Consider the following 17179-nt stretch of genomic DNA (forward strand, 5'->3'; position numbering starts at 1 on the left):
TCTACAAAAAGAGAGTTTCAAAACTGCTCAATCAAAAGGAGGGTTCAACTCTGTGACTTGAATGCAATCATCACACAGAAGTTTCTGAGAATGCTTCTCTTTAGTTTTTACGTGAAGATATACCCGTTTCGAAGGAAGGCCACCCGGTGGTCCAAATATCCACTTGCAGATTCTACAAAAAGAGTGTTTCAAACCTGAACTATCAAAGGAAGGTTCAACTCTGTGAGTCGAATGCAAACATCACGAAGAAGTTTCTGAGAATGTTTGTGTTTAGTTATGGGAAGTTTATCCCGTTTCCAACGAAATCCTCAGAGAGGTCCAAATATCCACTTGCAGATTCTACCAAAAGTGTGTTTGGAAACTGCTCCATCCAAAGGCATGTTCAGCTCTGTGAGTTAATCTCCATCATCACAAAGTATTTTCTGAGAATGCTTCCGTTTGGTTTTTATAGGAAGTTCTTTCCTTCACTACCGTAGGCCTCAAAGCAGTCCAAATCTCCATTTGCAGATTCTACAAAAAGAGTGTTTCCAATCTGCTGTATCAATAGGAATGTTCAACTCCGTGAGTTGAATGCAATCATCACAACGTAGTTTCTGAGAATGCTTCTATGTAGTTTTTAGGTGAAGATATTACCTTTTCCACCACAGGCCCCAAGCCCCCCAAATGTCCACTTGCAGATTCTAGAAAAAGAGTGTTTCATAGCTGCTCTTTCAAAAGGAAAGTTCCACTCTGGGAATTGAATACGAACATCACAAAGTAGTTTCTGAGAATGCTTTTGTTTCGTTTTTATGTGAAGATGATCCCGTTTCCAATGAAATCTTCAAAGAGGTGCACATATCCACTTGCAGATTCCAAAGAAAGAGACTTTCAAAACTGCTCCATCACGAGGATTTTTCAACTCTGTGAGTTGAATGCAGTCATCACAGAAAACTTTCTGAGAATGCTTCTGTCTAGGGTTGATGTGAAGATATACCCGTTTCCAACGAAGGCCTCGAAGTGGTCCAAATATACACTTGCAGATTCTCCTACAAGGGTGTTGCAAACCTGAACTATCAAAGCAAGGTTCAACTCTGTGAGTTGAATGCAAACATCACAAAGAAGTTTCTGAGAATGCTTCCGTTTAGTTATGGGAAGTTTATCCCGTTTCCAACGAAATCCTCAGAGAGGTCCAAATATCCCCTTGCAGATTCTACAAACAGTGTGTTTGGAAACTGCTCCATCAAAACGAATGTTCAGCTCTCTGAGTTAAACGCAATCGTCACTAAGAATTTTCTGAGAGTGCTTCTGTCTAGTGTTTGTATGAAGTTCTTTCCTTTATTACCATAGGCCTCAAAGCGGTCCCAGTCTCCACTTGCAGATTCTCCAAGAAGACTGTTTCCAAACTGCTCTCTCGAAAGGAATGTTCAACTCTGTGAGTTGAGTGCAATCATCACAGAGTAGTTTCTGAGAATGCTTCTATGTAGTTTTTAGGAGAAGATATTTCCTTTTCCACCACAGCCCTCAAAGCCCTCCAAATGTCCATTTGCGGATGCTAAAAAAAGAGTGTTTCAAAGCTGCGCTATCAAAGGGAAAGTTCAATTCCGTGAGGTGAATGCAAACATCCCAAAGAAGTTTCTGAGAATGCCTCTGTTTAGCTTTTATGTGAAGATTATCCCGTTTCCAACGAAATCTTCAATGAGATCCAAATATCCACTTGCGGATCCCACAGAAAGTGTGTTTCAAACTGCTGTTTCAAAGGGAATCTTCAACTCTGTGAGTTGAATGCAATCATCACAAAGAAGTTTCTGACAATGCTTCTCTCTCGCTTTTATGTGAAGATATTTCCTTTTCCACCAGAGGCCTGAAAGCGCTCCAAATGTCCACTTGCAGATTCTACGAAAAGAATGTTTCAAAACTGCTCTGTGAAAAGCAATGTTAAACTCTGTGGCTCGAACACAAACATCACAAAGCAGTTTCTGAGAATGCTTCAGTTTAGTTTTTCTGTGAAGATATTCCCGTTTCCAAAGAAATCTTCAAAGAGGTCCACATATCCACTTACAGATTCTACAAAAAGAGAGTTTCAAAACTGCTCAATCAAAAGGAGGGTTCAACTCCGTGACTTGAATGCAATCATCACACAGAAGTTTCTGAGAATGCTTCTCTTTAGTTTTTACGTGAAGATATACCCGTTTCGAAGGAAGGCCACCCGGTGGTCCAAATATCCACTTGCAGATTCTACAAAAAGAGTGTTTCAAACCTGAACTATCAAAGGAAGGTTCAACTCTGTGAGTCGAATGCAAACATCACGAAGATGTTTCTGAGAATGTTTGTGTTTAGTTATGGGAAGTTTATCCCGTTTCCAACGAAATCCTCAGAGAGGTCCAAATATCCACTTGCAGATTCTACCAAAAGTGTCTTTGGAAACTGCTCCATCCAAAGGCATGTTCAGCTCTGTGAGTTAATCTCCATCATCACAAAGTGTTTTCTGAGAATGCTTCCGTTTGGTTTTTATAGGAAGTTCTTTCCTTCACTACCGTAGGCCTCAAAGCAGTCCAAATCTCCATTTGCAGATTCTGCAAAAAGAGTGTTTCCAATCTGCTCTATCAATAGGAATGTTCAACTCCGTGAGTTGAATGCAATCATCACAACGTAGTTTCTGAGAATGCTTCTATGTAGTTTTTAGGTGAAGATATTACCTTTTCCACCACAGGCCCCAAGCCCCCCAAATGTCCACATGCAGATTCTAGAAAAAGAGTGTTTCATAGCTGCTCTTTCAAAAGGAAAGTTCCACTCTGGGTGTTGAATACAAACATCAAAAAGTAGTTTCTGAGAATGCTTCTGTTTCGTTTTTATGTGAAGATGATCCCGTTTCCAATGAAATCTTCAAAGAGGTGCACATATCCACTTGCAGATTCCAAAGAAAGAGACTTTCAAAACTGCTCCATCACGAGGATTTTTCAACGCTGTGAGTTGAATGCAGTCATCACAGAAAACTTTCTGAGAATGCTTCTGTCTAGGGTTGATGTGAAGATATACCCGTTTCCAACGAAGGCCTCGAAGTGGTCCAAATATACACTTGCAGATTCTCCTACAAGGATGTTGCAAACCTGAACTATCAAAGCAAGGTTCAACTCTGTGAGTTGAATGCAAACATCACAAAGAAGTTTCTGAGAATGCTTCCGTTTACTTATGGGAAGTTTATCCCGTTTCCAACGAAATCCTCAGAGAGGTCCAAATATCCCCTTGCAGATTCTACAAACAGTGTGTTTGGAAACTGCTCCATCAAAACGAATGTTCAGCTCTCTGAGTTAAACGCAATCGTCACTAAGAATTTTCTGAGAGTGCTACTGTCTAGTTTTTATATGAAGTTCTTTCCTTTCTTACCATAGGCCTCAAAGCGGTCCCAGTCTCCACTTGCAGATTCTCCAAGAAGACTGTTTCCAAACTGCTCTCTCGAAAGGAATGTTCAACTCTGTGAGTTGAATGCAATCATCACAGAGTAGTTTCTGAGAATGCTTCTATGTAGTTTTTAGGAGAAGATATTTCCTTTTCCACCACAGCCCTCAAAGCCCTCCAAATGTCCATTTGCGGATGCTAAAAAAAGAGTGTTTCAAAGCTGCGCTATCAAAGGGAAAGTTCAATTCCGTGAGGTGAATGCAAACATCCCAAAGAAGTTTCTGAGAATGCCTCTGTTTAGCTTTTATGTGAAGATTATCCCGTTTCCAACGAAATATTCAATGAGATCCAAATATCCACTTGCGGATCCCACAGAAAGTGTGTTTCGAAACTGCTGTTTCAAAGGGAATCTTCAACTCTGTGAGTTGAATGCAATCATCACAAAGAAGTTTCTGACAATGCTTCTCTCTCGTTTTTATGTGAAGATATTTCCTTTTCCACCAGAGGCCTGAAAGCGCTCCAAATGTCCACTTGCAGATTCTACGAAAAGAATGTTTCAAAACTGCTCTGTGAAAAGCAATGTTAAACTCTGTGGCTCGAACACAAACATCACAAAGCAGTTTCTGAGAATGCTTCAGTTTAGTTTTTCTGTGAAGATATTCCCGTTTCCAAAGAAATCTTCAAAGAGGTCCACATATCCACTTACAGATTCTACAAAAAGAGAGTTTCAAAACTGCTCAATCAAAAGGAGTGTTCAACTCTGTGACTTGAATGCAATCATCACACAGAAGTTTCTGAGAATGCTTCTCTTTAGTTTTTACGTGAAGATATACCCGTTTCGAAGGAAGGCCCCCCAGTGGTCCAAATATCCACTTGCAGAATCTACAAAAAGAGTGTTTCAAACCTGAACTATCAAAGGAAGGTTCAACTCTGTGAGTCGAATGCAAACATCACGAAGAAGTTTCTGAGAATGTTTGTGTTTAGTTATGGGAAGCTTATCCCGTTTCCAACGAAATCCTCAGAGAGGTCCAAATATCCACTTGCAGATTCTACCAAAAGTGTGTTTGGAAACTGCTCCATCCAAAGGCATGTTCAGCTCTGTGAGTTAATCTCCATCACCACAAAGTATTTTCTGAGAATGCTTCCGTTTGTTTTTTATAGGAAGTTCTTTCCTTCACTACCGTAGGCCTCAAAGCAGTCCAAATCTCCATTTGCAGATTCTACAAAAAGAGTGTTTCCAATCTGCTGTATCAATAGGAATGTTCAACTCCGTGAGTTGAATGCAATCATCACAACGTAGTTTCTGAGAATGCTTCTATGTAGTTTTAGGTGAAGATATTTCCTTTTCCACCACAGGCCTCAAAGCCCCCCAAATGTCCACTTGCAGATTCTAGAAAAAGAGTGTTTCATAGCTGCTCTTTCAAAAGGAAAGTTCCACTCCGGGAGTTGAATACTAACATCACAAAGTAGTTTCTGAGAATGCTTCTGTTTCGTTTTTATGTGAAGATGATCCCGTTTCCAATGAAATCTTCAAAGAGGTGCACATATCCACTTGCAGATTCCAAAGAAAGAGACTTTCAAAACTGCTCCATCACGAGGATTGTTCAACTCTGTGAGTTGAATGCAGTCATCACAGAAAACTTTCTGAGAATGCTTCTGTCTAGGGTTGATGTGAAGATATACCCGTTTCCAACGAAGGCCTCGAAGTGGTCCAAATATACACTTGCAGATTCTCCTACAAGGGTGTTGCAAACCTGAACTATCAAAGCAAGGTTCAACTCTGTGAGTTGAATGCAAACATCACAAAGAAGTTTCTGAGAATGCTTCCGTTTACTTATGGGAAGTTTATCCCGTTTCCAACGAAATCCTCAGAGAGGTCCAAATATCCCCTTGCAGATTCTACAAACAGTGTGTTTGGAAACGGCTCCATCAAAACGAATGTTCAGCTCTCTGAGTTAAACGCAATCGTCACTAAGAATTTTCTGAGAGTGCTTCTGTCTAGTGTTTGTATGAAGTTATTTCCTTTATTACCATAGGCCTCAAAGCGGTCCCAGTCTCCACTTGCAGATTCTCCAAGAAGACTGTTTCCAAACTGCTCTCTCGAAAGGATTGCTCAACTCTGTGAGTTGAGTGCAATCATCACAGAGTAGTTTCTGAGAATGCTTCTATGTAGTTTTTAGGAGAAGATATTTCCTTTTCCACCACAGCCCTCAAAGCCCTCCAAATGTCCATTTGCGGATGCTAAAAAAAGAGTGTTTCAAAGCTGCGCTATCAAAGGGAAAGTTCAATTCCGTGAGGTGAATGCAAACATCCCAAAGAAGTTTCTGAGAATGCCTCTGTTTAGCTTTTATGTGAAGATTATCCCGTTTCCAACGAAATCTTCAATGAGATCCAAATATCCACTTGCGGATCCCACAGAAAGTGTGTTTCGAAAGTGCTGTTTCAAAGGGAATCTTCAACTCTGTGAGTTGAATGCAATCATCACAAAGAAGTTTCTGACAATGCTTCTCTCTCGTTTTTATGTGAAGATATTTCCTTTTCCACCAGAGGCCTGAAAGCGCTCCAAATGTCCACTTGCAGATTCTACGAAAAGAATGTTTCAAAACTGCTCTGTGAAAAGCAATGTTAAACTCTGTGGCTCGAACACAAACATCACAAAGCAGTTTCTGAGAATGCTTCAGTTTAGTTTTTCTGTGAAGATATTCCCGTTTCCAAAGAAATCTTCAAAGAGGTCCACATATCCACTTACAGATTCTACAAAAAGAGAGTTTCAAAACTGCTCAATCAAAAGGAGGGTTCAACTCTGTGACTTGAATGCAATCATCACACAGAAGTTTCTGAGAATGCTTCTCTTTAGTTTTTACGTGAAGATATACCCGTTTCGAAGGAAGGCCACCCGGTGGTCCAAATATCCACTTGCAGATTGTACAAAAAGAGTGTTTCAAACCTGAACTATCAAAGGAAGGTTCAACTCTCTGAGTCGAATGCAAACATCACGAAGAAGTTTCTGAGAATGTTTGTGTTTAGTTATGGGAAGTTTATCCCGTTTCCAACGAAATCCTCAGAGAGGTCCAAATATCCACTTGCAGATTCTACCAAAAGTGTGTTTGGAAACTGCTCCATCCAAAGGCATGTTCAGCTCTGTGAGTTAATCTCCATCATCACAAAGTATTTTCTGAGAATGCTTCCGTTTGGTTTTTATAGGAAGTTCTTTCCTTCACTACCGTAGGCCTCAAAGCAGTCCAAATCTCCATTTGCAGATTCTACAAAAAGAGTGTTTCCAATCTGCTGTATCAATAGGAATGTTCAACTCCGTGAGTTGAATGCAATCATCACAACGTAGTTTCTGAGAATGCTTCTATGTAGTTTTTAGGTGAAGATATTACCTTTTCCACCACAGGCCCCAAGCCCCCCAAATGTCCACTTGCAGATTCTAGAAAAAGAGTGTTTCATAGCTGCTCTTTCAAAAGGAAAGTTCCACTCTGGGAATTGAATACGAACATCACAAAGTAGTTTCTGAGAATGCTTTTGTTTCGTTTTTATGTGAAGATGATCCCGTTTCCAATGAAATCTTCAAAGAGGTGCACATATCCACTTGCAGATTCCAAAGAAAGAGACTTTCAAAACTGCTCTATCACGAGGATTTTTCAACACTGTGAGTTGAATGCAGTCATCACAGAAAACTTTCTGAGAATGCTTCTGTCTAGGGTTGATGTGAAGATATACCCGTTTCCAACGAAGGCCTCGAAGTGGTCCAAATATACACTTGCAGATTCTCCTACAAGGGTGTTGCAAACCTGAACTATCAAAGCAAGGTTCAACTCTGTGAGTTGAATGCAAACATCACAAAGAAGTTTCTGAGAATGCTTCCGTTTAGTTATGGGAAGTTTATCCCGTTTCCAACGAAATCCTCAGAGAGGTCCAAATATCCCCTTGCAGATTCTACAAACAGTGTGTTTGGAAACTGCTCCATCCAAACGAATGTTCAGCTCTCTGAGTTAAACGCAATCGTCACTAAGAACTTTCTGAGAGTGCTTCTGTCTAGTTTTTATATGAAGTTCTTTCCTTTATTACCATAGGCCTCAAAGCGGTCCCAGTCTCCACTTGCAGATTCTCCAAGAAGACTGTTTCCAAACTGCTCTCTCGAAAGGAATGTTCAACTCTGTGAGTTGAGTGCAATCATCACAGAGTAGTTTCTGAGAATGCTTCTATGTAGTTTTTAGGAGAAGATATTTCCTTTTCCACCACAGCCCTCAAAGCCCTCCAAATGTCCATTTGCGGATGCTAAAAAAAGAGTGTTTCAAAGCTGCGCTATCAAAGGGAAAGTTCAATTCCGTGAGGTGAATGCAAACATCCCAAAGAAGTTTCTGAGAATGCCTCTGTTTAGCTTTTATGTGAAGATTATCCCGTTTCCAACGAAATCTTCAATGAGATCCAAATATCCACTTGCGGATCCCACAGAAAGTGTGTTTCAAAACTGCTGTTTCAAAGGGAATCTTCAACTCTGTGAGTTGAATGCAATCATCACAAAGAAGTTTCTGACAATGCTTCTCTCTCGTTTTTATGTGAAGATATTTCCTTTTCCACCAGTGGCCTGAAAGCGCTCCAAATGTCCACTTGCAGAGTCTATGAAAAGAATGTTTCAAAACTGCTCTGTGAAAAGCAATGTTAAACTCTGTGGCTCGAACACAAACATCACAAAGCAGTTTCTGAGAATGCTTCAGTTTAGTTTTTCTGTGAAGATATTCCCGTTTCCAAAGAAATCTTCAAAGAGGTCCACATATCCACTTACAGATTCTACAAAAAGAGAGTTTCAAAACTGCTCAATCAAAAGGAGGGTTCAACTCTGTGACTTGAATGCAATCATCACACAGAAGTTTCTGAGAATGCTTCTCTTTAGTTTTTACGTGAAGATATACCCGTTTCGAAGGAAGGCCACCCGGTGGTCCAAATATCCACTTGCAGATTCTACCAAAAGAGTGTTTCAAACCTGAACTATCAAAGGAAGGTTCAACTCTCTGAGTCAAATGCAAACATCACGAAGAAGTTTCTGAGAATGTTTGTGTTTAGTTATGGGAAGTTTATCCCGTTTCCAACGAAATCCTCAGAGAGGTCCAAATATCCACTTGCAGATTCTACCAAAAGTGTGTTTGGAAACTGCTCCATCCAAAGGCATGTTCAGCTCTGTGAGTTAATCTCCATCATCACAAAGTATTTTCTGAGAATGCTTCCGTTTGGTTTTTATAGGAAGTTCTTTCCTTCACTACCGTAGGCCTCAAAGCAGTCCAAATCTCCATTTGCAGATTCTACAAAAAGAGTGTTTCCAATCTGCTGTATCAATAGGAATGTTCAACTCCGTGAGTTGAATGCAATCATCACAACGTAGTTTCTGAGAATGCTTCTATGTAGTTTTTAGGTGAAGATATTACCTTTTCCACCACAGGCCCCAAGCCCCCCAAATGTCCACTTGCAGATTCTAGAAAAAGAGTGTTTCATAGCTGCTCTTTCAAAAGGAAAGTTCCACTCTGGGAATTGAATACGAACATCACAAAGTAGTTTCTGAGAATGCTTTTGTTTCGTTTTTATGTGAAGATGATCCCGTTTCCAATGAAATCTTCAAAGAGGTGCACATATCCACTTGCAGATTCCAAAGAAAGAGACTTTCAAAACTGCTCTATCACGAGGATTTTTCAACACTGTGAGTTGAATGCAGTCATCACAGAAAACTTTCTGAGAATGCTTCTGTCTAGGGTTGATGTGAAGATATACCCGTTTCCAACGAAGGCCTCGAAGTGGTCCAAATATACACTTGCAGATTCTCCTACAAGGGTGTTGCAAACCTGAACTATCAAAGCAAGGTTCAACTCTGTGAGTTGAATGCAAACATCACAAAGAAGTTTCTGAGAATGCTTCCGTTTAGTTATGGGAAGTTTATCCCGTTTCCAACGAAATCCTCAGAGAGGTCCAAATATCCCCTTGCAGATTCTACAAACAGTGTGTTTGGAAACTGCTCCATCAAAACGAATGTTCAGCTCTCTGAGTTAAACGCAATCGTCACTAAGAACTTTCTGAGAGTGCTTCTGTCTAGTTTTTATATGAAGTTCTTTCCTTTATTACCATAGGCCTCAAAGCGGTCCCAGTCTCCACTTGCAGATTCTCCAAGAAGACTGTTTCCAAACTGCTCTCTCGAAAGGATTGCTCAACTCTGTGAGTTGAGTGCAATCATCACAGAGTAGTTTCTGAGAATGCTTCTATGTAGTTTTTAGGAGAAGATATTTCCTTTTCCACCACAGCCCTCAAAGCCCTCCAAATGTCCATTTGCGGATGCTAAAAAAAGAGTGTTTCAAAGCTGCGCTATCAAAGGGAAAGTTCAATTCCGTGAGGTGAATGCAAACATCCCAAAGAAGTTTCTGAGAATGCCTCTGTTTAGCTTTTATGTGAAGATTATCCCGTTTCCAACGAAATCTTCAATGAGATCCAAATATCCACTTGCGGATCCCACAGAAAGTGTGTTTCGAAACTGCTGTTTCAAAGGGAATCTTCAACTCTGTGAGTTGAATGCAATCATCACAAAGAAGTTTCTGACAATGCTTCTCTCTCGTTTTTATGTGAAGATATTTCCTTTTCCACCAGAGGCCTGAAAGCGCTCCAAATGTCCACTTGCAGATTCTACGAAAAGAATGTTTCAAAACTGCTCTGTGAAAAGCAATGTTAAACTCTGTGGCTCGAACACAAACATCACAAAGCAGTTTCTGAGAATGCTTCAGTTTAGTTTTTCTGTGAAGATATTCCCGTTTCCAAAGAAATCTTCAAAGAGGTCCACATATCCACTTACAGATTCTACAAAAAGAGAGTTTCAAAACTGCTCAATCAAAAGGAGGGTTCAACTCTGTGACTTGAATGCAATCATCACACAGAAGTTTCTGAGAATGCTTCTCTTTAGTTTTTACGTGAAGATATACCCGTTTCGAAGGAAGGCCACCCGGTGGTCCAAATATCCACTTGCAGAATCTACAAAAAGAGTGTTCCAAACCGGAACTATCAAAGGAAGGTTCAACTCTCTGAGTCGAATGCAAACATCACGAAGAAGTTTCTGAGAATGTTTGTGTTTAGTTATGGGAAGTTTATCCCGTTTCCAACGAAATCCTCAGAGAGGTCCAAATATCCACTTGCAGATTCTACCAAAAGTGTGTTTGGAAACTGCTCCATCCAAAGGCATGTTCAGCTCTGTGAGTTAATCTCCATCATCACAAAGTATTTTCTGAGAATGCTTCCGTTTGGTTTTTATAGGAAGTTCTTTCCTTCACTACCGTAGGCCTCAAAGCAGTCCAAATCTCCATTTGCAGATTCTACAAAAAGAGTGTTTCCAATCTGCTGTATCAATAGGAATGTTCAACTCCGTGAGTTGAATGCAATCATCACAACGTAGTTTCTGAGAATGCTTCTATGTAGTTTTTAGGTGAAGATATTACCTTTTCCACCACAGGCCCCAAGCCCCCCAAATGTCCACTTGCAGATTCTAGAAAAAGAGTGTTTCATAGCTGCTCTTTCAAAAGGAAAGTTCCACTCTGGGAATTTAATACCAACATCACAAAGTAGTTTCTGAGAATGCTTTTGTTTCGTTTTTATGTGAAGATGATCCCGTTTCCAATGAAATCTTCAAAGAGGTGCACATATCCACTTGCAGATTCCAAAGAAAGAGACTTTCAAAACTGCTCTATCACGAGGATTTTTCAACACTGTGAGTTGAATGCAGTCATCACAGAAAACTTTCTGAGAATGCTTCTGTCTAGGGTTGATGTGAAGATATACCCGTTTCCAACGAAGGCCTCGAAGTGGTCCAAATATACACTTGCAGATTCTCCTACAAGGGTGTTGCAAACCTGAACTATCAAAGCAAGGTTCAACTCTGTGAGTTGAATGCAAACATCACAAAGAAGTTTCTGAGAATGCTTCCGTTTAGTTATGGGAAGTTTATCCCGTTTCCAACGAAATCCTCAGAGAGGTCCAAATATCCCCTTGCAGATTCTACAAACAGTGTGTTTGGAAACTGCTCCATCAAAACGAATGTTCAGCTCTCTGAGTTAAACGCAATCGTCACTAAGAATTTTCTGAGAGTGCTTCTGTCTAGTTTTTATATGAAGTTCTTTCCTTTCTTACCATAGGCCTCAAAGCGGTCCCAGTCTCCACTTGCAGATTCTCCAAGAAGACTGTTTCCAAACTGCTCTCTCGAAAGGAATGTTCAACTCTGTGAGTTGAGTGCAATCATCACAGAGTAGTTTCTGAGAATGCTTCTATGTAGTTTTTAGGAGAAGATATTTCCTTTTCCACCACAGCCCTCAAAGCCCTCCAAATGTCCATTTGCGGATGCTAAAAAAAGAGTGTTTCAAAGCTGCGCTATCAAAGGGAAAGTTCAATTCCGTGAGGTGAATGCAAACATCCCAAAGAAGTTTCTGAGAATGCCTCTGTTTAGCTTTTATGTGAAGATTATCCCGTTTCCAACGAAATCTTCAATGAGATCCAAATATCCACTTGCGGATCCCACAGAAAGTGTGTTTCAAAACTGCTGTTTCAAAGGGAATCTTCAACTCTGTGAGTTGAATGCAATCATCACAAAGAAGTTTCTGACAATGCTTCTCTCTCGTTTTTATGTGAAGATATTTCCTTTTCCACCAGAGGCCTGAAAGCGCTCCAAATGTCCACTTGCAGATTCTACGAAAAGAATGTTTCAAAACTGCTCTGTGAAAAGCAATGTTAAACTCTGTGGCTCGAACACAAACATCACAAAGCAGTTTCTGAGAATGCTTCAGTTTAGTTTTTCTGTGAAGATATTCCCGTTTCCAAAGAAATCTTCAAAGAGGTCCACATATCCACTTACAGATTCTACAAAAAGAGAGTTTCAAAACTGCTCAATCAAAAGGAGGGTTCAACTCTGTGACTTGAATGCAATCATCACACAGAAGTTTCTGAGAATGCTTCTCTTTAGTTTTTACGTGAAGCTATACCCGTTTCGAAGGAAGGCCACCCGGTGGTCCAAATATCCACTTGCAGAATCTACAAAAAGAGTGTTTCAAACCTGAACTATCAAAGGAAGGTTCAACTCTGTGAGTCGAATGCAAACATCACGAAGAAGTTTCTGAGAATGTTTGTGTTTAGTTATGGGAAGTTTATCCCGTTTCCAACGAACTCCTCAGAGAGGTCCAAATATCCACTTGCAGATTCTACCAAAAGTGTGTTTGGAAACTGCTCCATCCAAAGGCATGTTCAGCTCTGTGAGTTAATCTCCATCATCACAAAGTATTTTCTGAGAATGCTTCCGTTTGGTTTTTATAGGAAGTTCTTTCCTTCACTACCGTAGGCCTCAAAGCAGTCCAAATCTCCATTTGCAGATTCTACAAAAAGAGTGTTTCCAATCTGCTGTATCAATAGGAATGTTCAACTCCGTGAGTTGAATGCAATCATCACAACGTAGTTTCTGAGAATGCTTCTATGTAGTTTTTAGGTGAAGATATTACCTTTTCCACCACAGGCCCCAAGCCCCCCAAATGTCCACTTGCAGATTCTAGAAAAAGAGTGTTTCATAGCTGCTCTTTCAAAAGGAAAGTTCCACTCTGGGAATTGAATACGAACATCACAAAGTAGTTTCTGAGAATGCTTTTGTTTCGTTTTTATGTGAAGATGATCCCGTTTCCAATGAAATCTTCAAAGAGGTGCACATATCCACTTGCAGATTCCAAAGAAAGAGACTTTCAAAACTGCTCTATCACGAGGATTTTTCAACACTGTGAGTTGAATGCAGTCATCACAGAAAACTTTCTGAGAATGCTTCTGTCTAGGGTTGATGTGAAGATATACCCGTTTCCAACGAAGGCCTCGAAGTGGTCCAAATATACACTTGCAGATTCTCCTACAAGGGTGTTGCAAACCTGAACTATCAAAGCAAGGTTCAACTCTGTGAGTTGAATGCAAACATCACAAAGAAGTTTCTGAGAATGCTTCCGTTTAGTTATGGGAAGTTTATCCCGTTTCCAACGAAATCCTCAGAGAGGTCCAAATATCCCCTTGCAGATTCTACAAACAGTGTGTTTGGAAACTGCTCCATCCAAACGAATGTTCAGCTCTCTGAGTTAAACGCAATCGTCACTAAGAACTTTCTGAGAGTGCTTCTGTCTAGTTTTTATATGAAGTTCTTTCCTTTATTACCATAGGCCTCAAAGCGGTCCCAGTCTCCACTTGCAGATTCTCCAAGAAGACTGTTTCCAAACTGCTCTCTCGAAAGGATTGCTCAACTCTGTGAGTTGAGTGCAATCATCACAGAGTAGTTTCTGAGAATGCTTCTATGTAGTTTTTAGGAGAAGATATTTCCTTTTCCACCACAGCCCTCAAAGCCCTCCAAATGTCCATTTGCGGATGCTAAAAAAAGAGTGTTTCAAAGCTGCGCTATCAAAGGGAAAGTTCAATTCCGTGAGGTGAATGCAAACATCCCAAAGAAGTTTCTGAGAATGCCTCTGTTTAGCTTTTATGTGAAGATTATCCCGTTTCCAACGAAATCTTCAATGAGATCCAAATATCCACTTGCGGATCCCACAGAAAGTGTGTTTCGAAACTGCTGTTTCAAAGGGAATCTTCAACTCTGTGAGTTGAATGCAATCATCACAAAGAAGTTTCTGACAATGCTTCTCTCTCGTTTTTATGTGAAGATATTTCCTTTTCCACCAGAGGCCTGAAAGCGCTCCAAATGTCCACTTGCAGATTCTACGAAAAGAATGTTTCAAAACTGCTCTGTGAAAAGCAATGTTAAACTCTGTGGCTCGAACACAAACATCACAAAGCAGTTTCTGAGAATGCTTCAGTTTAGTTTTTCTGTGAAGATATTCCCGTTTCCAAAGAAATCTTCAAAGAGGTCCACATATCCACTTACAGATTCTACAAAAAGAGAGTTTCAAAACTGCTCAATCAAAAGGAGGGTTCAACTCTGTGACTTGAATGCAATCATCACACAGAAGTTTCTGAGAATGCTTCTCTTTAGTTTTTACGTGAAGCTATACCCGTTTCGAAGGAAGGCCACCCGGTGGTCCAAATATCCACTTGCAGAATCTACAAAAAGAGTGTTTCAAACCTGAACTATCAAAGGAAGGTTCAACTCTGTGAGTCGAATGCAAACATCACGAAGAAGTTTCTGAGAATGTTTGTGTTTAGTTATGGGAAGTTTATCCCGTTTCCAACGAACTCCTCAGAGAGGTCCAAATATCCACTTGCAGATTCTACCAAAAGTGTGTTTGGAAACTGCTCCATCCAAAGGCATGTTCAGCTCTGTGAGTTAATCTCCATCATCACAAAGTATTTTCTGAGAATGCTTCCGTTTGGTTTTTATAGGAAGTTCTTTCCTTCACTACCGTAGGCCTCAAAGCAGTCCAAATCTCCATTTGCAGATTCTACAAAAAGAGTGTTTCCAATCTGCTGTATCAATAGGAATGTTCAACTCCGTGAGTTGAATGCAATCATCACAACGTAGTTTCTGAGAATGCTTCTATGTAGTTTTTAGGTGAAGATATTACCTTTTCCACCACAGGCCCCAAGCCCCCCAAATGTCCACTTGCAGATTCTAGAAAAAGAGTGTTTCATAGCTGCTCTTTCAAAAGGAAAGTTCCACTCTGGGAATTGAATACGAACATCACAAAGTAGTTTCTGAGAATGCTTTTGTTTCGTTTTTATGTGAAGATGATCCCGTTTCCAATGAAATCTTCAAAGAGGTGCACATATCCACTTGCAGATTCCAAAGAAAGAGACTTTCAAAACTGCTCCATCACGAGGATTTTTCAACACTGTGAGTTGAATGCAGTCATCACAGAAAACTTTCTGAGAATGCTTCTGTCTAGGGTTGATGTGAAGATATACCCGTTTCCAACGAAGGCCTCGAAGTGGTCCAAATATACACTTGCAGATTCTCCTACAAGGGTGTTGCAAACCTGAACTATCAAAGCAAGGTTCAACTCTGTGAGTTGAATGCAAACATCACAAAGAAGTTTCTGAGAATGCTTCCGTTTAGTTATGGGAAGTTTATCCCGTTTCCAACGAAATCCTCAGAGAGGTCCAAATATCCCCTTGCAGATTCTACAAACAGTGTGTTTGGAAACTGCTCCATCAAAACGAATGTTCAGCTCTCTGAGTTAAACGCAATCGTCACTAAGAATTTTCTGAGAGTGCTTCTGTCTAGTTTTTATATGAAGTTCTTTCCTTTATTACCATAGGCCTCAAAGCGGTCCCAGTCTCCACTTGCAGATTCTCCAAGAAGACTGTTTCCAAAGTGCTCTCTCGAAAGGAATGTTCAACTCTGTGAGTTGAGTGCAATCATCACAGAGTAGTTTCTGAGAATGCTTCTATGTAGTTTTTAGGAGAAGATATTTCCTTTTCCACCACAGCCCTCAAAGCCCTCCAAATGTCCATTTGCGGATGCTAAAAAAAGAGTGTTTCAAAGCTGCGCTATCAAAGGGAAAGTTCAATTCCGTGAGGTGAATGCAAACATCCCAAAGAAGTTTCTGAGAATGCCTCTGTTTAGCTTTTATGTGAAGATTATCCCGTTTCCAACGAAATCTTCAATGAGATCCAAATATCCACTTGCGGATCCCACAGAAAGTGTGTTTCGAAACTGCTGTTTCAAAGGGAATCTTCAACTCTGTGAGTTGAATGCAATCATCACAAAGAAGTTTCTGACAATGCTTCTCTCTCGTTTTTATGTGAAGATATTTCCTTTTCCACCAGAGGCCTGAAAGCGCTCCAAATGTCCACTTGCAGATTCTATGAAAAGAATGTTTCAAAACTGCTCTGTGAAAAGCAATGTTAAACTCTGTGGCTCGAACACAAACATCACAAAGCAGTTTCTGAGAATGCTTCAGTTTAGTTTTTCTGTGAAGATATTCCCGTTTCCAAAGAAATCTTCAAAGAGGTCCACATATCCACTTACAGATTCTACAAAAAGAGAGTTTCAAAACTGCTCAATCAAAAGGAGGGTTCAACTCTGTGACTTGAATGCAATCATCACACAGAAGTTTCTGAGAATGCTTCTCTTTAGTTTTTACGTGAAGATATACCCGTTTCGAAGGAAGGCCACCCGGTGGTCCAAATATCCACTTGCAGATTCTACAAAAAGAGTGTTTCAAACCTGAACTATCAAAGGAAGTTTCAACTCTCTGAGTCGAATGCAAACATCACGAAGAAGTTTCTGAGAATGTTTGTGTTTAGTTATGGGAAGTTTATCCCGTTTCCAACGAAATCCTCAGAGAGGTCCAAATATCCACATGCAGATTCTACCAAAAGTGTGTTTGGAAACTGCTCCATCCAAAGGCATGTTCAGCTCTGTGAGTTAATCTCCATCATCACAAAGTATTTTCTGAGAATGCTTCCGTTTGGTTTTTATAGGAAGTTCTTTCCTTCACTACCGTAGGCCTCAAAGCAGTCCAAATCTCCATTTGCAGATTCTACAAAAAGAGTGTTTCCAATCTGCTGTATCAATAGGAATGTTCAACTCCGTGAGTTGAATGCAATCATCACAACGTAGTTTCTGAGAATGCTTCTATGTAGTTTTTAGGTGAAGATATTACCTTTTCCACCACAGGCCCCAAGCCCCCCAAATGTCCACTTGCAGATTCTAGAAAAAGAGTGTTTCATAGCTGCTCTTTCAAAAGGAAAGTTCCACTCTGGGAATTGAATACGAACATCACAAAGTAGTTTCTGAGAATGCTTTTGTTTCGTTTTTATGTGAAGATGATCCCGTTTCCAATGAAATCTTCAAAGAGGTGCACAT

This window comes from Pan paniscus, chromosome X (genome assembly GCF_029289425.2).
Source record: "Pan paniscus chromosome X, NHGRI_mPanPan1-v2.0_pri, whole genome shotgun sequence".
NCBI classification, from domain to species: domain Eukaryota; kingdom Metazoa; phylum Chordata; class Mammalia; order Primates; family Hominidae; genus Pan; species Pan paniscus.